A 3672-nucleotide genomic window follows, 5' to 3' on the forward strand; every position below is an offset into this window, starting at 1 on the left:
AATAATAATTCCCCAAAAACTGATGTTCTTTGTAGGTTCTTGGTAACCTGGTGTTCACATCCTATGCAAACATCTTGATTTTCAGCTGCTGTATCTTCGAGGACAGCTTGTGCCCATCCAGATTCATTATCACCTTCTGGAAAAACTCGAAGGTGAACTTGAGGTTGTCTGGAAAGTTCAGATCAAGGGCATAAACGAGCCCAAACAGAATGACAAAGGCTGTGATCTTACTGCCTATGTTGTTGAGGACTGTGGCGTGTTCCATCAGAATCCCCACGTCCTCTGGCACACCATCTCTTTGGATCGTGTAGATCCCCATGACTGGGAAGTCCCTCGCTGCATCCTCAGCGGTGAAGGCCTGAACAACAACACGAAAAAAGTTAAAAACACGTACATCCCAGCCGAACCCGGCAGCTGCAGAGCTGGAAGAAGCCACTTGAAAAAGAAACAGCTTGCATACTGCAAGGGCTCCAGTGAGGTTGCTTTTATTGCACCGGTGGTGACGTTTCGAGCAGGGTGACTGCTCTTCTTCAGACAGAAAAGCCATCTTAAATAAATACCCACATGATGTAGTCACATGATGCAGTCACGCGAGTTGACACAGTCATGTGACAGTGGAGTATGAAAAGCAGGAAAAGTACATATATATCCATACAGTACAAGTGAGACCAATATAGATTTAAATGTATATCTCTTGTTGCTTGAATGACTGATCAATCTTTTTGGTCAGTTTGAATGTATGTCTGTGCACACATTCCTGCATCAGGGAATGTGTGTTTTGTGGAGACATATCCTCTTTCTCCACTAGATTTTGTGCCATTTTTACTAACTAGGCATCTCGCGCGCTCAATTCCTAGGCTCACCTGCTGCACGGCCTCGTCTGCCCTGCAGCTTGCATGCACGGCCTCACCCGCAGCTTGGCTGCTGTGTGGCCTCTCTCCCTCAGTCTCTCTCCCCATCTCCTTCTCATCTCATTACTGATGACATCATAGACTGATGTCACAATGCCTCTGACATCACTGCTGACGTCACATTTTGACATCACTGATGGCATCATCACTGGGACTTTGTGTGTGAGTGAATTTATGACATCACTGATGATGTCATCAGTGGGACAGAGAAACAGACATGTCATAAATTCACTCACACACAGTCCCAGTGATGTCAAATTGTGACAAACCCAGACTATTTTTTTATTGTGAAGAACTTACAGATACTGCAGTGACTGTTCAGTGTTGAGAGAGAGGAGAAGAGAAAAATAAACTCAAGTGACATGAGAGGTGGTGTGTGTGTGTGTGTGTGTGTGTGTGTGTGTGTGTGTGTTAGGGCTGCACGATATATCGTTTACACATCGTCATCGCGATGTGCGCATGCGCAATAGTCACATCGCAGGGCGTGCGATGTTAAAAGTAAATTAACTCGTCATTTTGCTTGATAAACTCTCACTTTAGGGGTAGCCTACTGAGTGAAATGCAGTCTCTCTCAAAGGTGAGAGATGCCCTACTACTGTACTCACTCATTTAGTGCTTAGCTTCAACACAACAAAATGGACAGAGAGCTAAATTGAATTATTTTTGCTTATGTTGCGTTGCTGACAGTAGCCCGTCGGATGTAAACGATGTGATTGCGTAGGCGGATGTGTCCACAGGTTGCAGCGCAAATAGCAGGCTGGCTGCTGTAACTCAAACATGTCTGTGGAGTGGAGATATTTACTCTTGAAACACCAACAAGCAAGACAGCAACATAATATAATGACAAGAAGGCTAAAGTGATTATTACTGAGAAGTTGTCCGTGTATCACTAGGGATGGGTACCGTTCACATTTGAACCGATACCGGTACGGTACCGGTACCTGGAATTCGGTACGGTACCCAAAACGGTACCATTTTCGGTACTTTACACACTCTATTAACAAAAAAATTACAGTTGTAAAAAAAAAAAAAAGTCCAAACTTCTCAATTTCAACATTGTTCTTTATTTAGCACATTATTTATTTAGCACCAGACAAAATAAAACTCCTCCCTACAATACCTCCCTACCTCTCCCCTCCCAAACCAAGAGTTGTAGCAGCAAGGTTAGTTTAGTGGGGTTGGGGAAATAGTACTTGATGTCCAACACAGCTTCCAGCAGGGCCTGGTCTTCATCTTCAAAGAGCTCCCCAAGTGCTGAAAGTTTCTTCTGTTTATTGAGTGGTATCTGAAAATAAAAAAAGGCATCGTGATTCATCAAGCATTATTTGTGTTATCAATAGAAAGAAGTGTCAGTGCTATGCACATCTTAATAGAAATGACAATTGATTGTTAGTAACATAGCTTAGGCTACACTATGAATAACACACCCATTATCACTCGTCATTATGCAAAATAATAATTTACCTGAACCATATCCACCGCTGAGAAGAGGGTGAATCGTGTCCTCCTGTGCGGCTGTCACTGGCACATGGTTACCTAGCAATGAAAGCAAGAGTGCAACGTTAAATAACACGTCTCACGGTCGGTGATACGAGCTGATGATAATTATTATAGAACGTTAACAACGCTAAGCTATAAAGCTAACTCAGCCAAGAAGACAGTGAAAATTTAAGCCCTGTTATCTAACAACCACAACGGCAGTGAAACAACTTATCCAGCTAACGCTAGCAAATTAAATAACGTTACCTGATGTTGTAGAAGTCGATGCCTCTCTCAAGTTCCGTCATCATCCTCCTGCAAGACTTCAGCTAACGTTACAGCTGACGAGCTGAGGAGGTGGCTAACGTTAGCTGCCGTGCGGTGTCTGCTTCATTCACTCAGGTTATCTAACACGTTACAGTCTTCAGCATTTAGCTAAATACATCTTGTGTTTGACCATGCTTCCTCAAGTTTGAGGTGTTTCCCTAGTCAGCTTTGCAATTCACATCACAAATGTTGCAACCAGTGTTGTCTGAGTCTATCTTGGTAAAGTGTAGCCACAGCTTTCGGCTGGCCCTGTTTTGCTTTCAGGATCTTCAGGTAGAGTGACGTATTGACGTAACGCGCTCTCCCGTGTTGCCTTAAGGTTCCGTCGGAATTTCTATTTTACCCACTCTCTTTCTATTACTCAGTTGCGTTCAAGTACCGAAATTTGGTACCGTTCGTTTATATGTGAACTGGTACGGGGCAGTACCGACGTATTTCGGTCGGTGCCTGTAAAAGTACCGAGTTCGGTACCCATCCCTATGTATCACCGCAGCTCTCTCTCCCCTCAGGCTCTGATGATGCCAGGTCCTACACATCGGGAGCGTTTTTTTCGTGCGATTAATTCGCACGTCAATAATATTATCCGAACCTATATCAGTCAATGCAACCGTGCATACCAACGGCGAAGTTTCGCCGAGCGTTATTGCGGTGTTTATTTTTTCGAACCACGGTCGATTTTTCAGTAGTTCGCTTCCGACGTGTACACATCTGTGGCTGTGATTGACAGGTGGTTCAAAACTCGCATCGCAATTTCGTGCCATATATTCGCTCTTGATGTGTAAGGACCTGGGTTGAGTTAATCATACATAGCGACTCATTTACACAAAACATTTCAGTGAAAATAAAAAGACAAGAGACATATCTTGGCAATTAAATGTATATTTATTACTTTTCACGAATGAATTGTTTGTCACCAGTGCTGCTACTGTCTGTACTGCGGTGCGCTCCAAAACCG

General features: G+C 43.6%; 1 long non-coding RNA gene across 1 annotated transcript; it reads right to left on the reverse strand.

Moving 5' to 3' along the window:
- Window positions 1-2062: 2062 nt before the first annotated feature.
- Window positions 2063-2976, reverse strand: LOC310779022. Its single transcript, XR_014552798.1, has 3 exons — window positions 2658-2976; window positions 2376-2447; window positions 2063-2196 (listed from the first exon to the last, which is right to left on the reverse strand). It is a non-coding gene; the product is annotated as an uncharacterized lncRNA (long non-coding RNA).
- Window positions 2977-3672: the final 696 nt, after the last annotated feature.

The sequence above is a fragment of the Poromitra crassiceps genome, assembly GCF_964638095.1.
Source record: "Poromitra crassiceps genome assembly, chromosome: 6".
NCBI lineage: Eukaryota > Metazoa > Chordata > Actinopteri > Beryciformes > Melamphaidae > Poromitra > Poromitra crassiceps.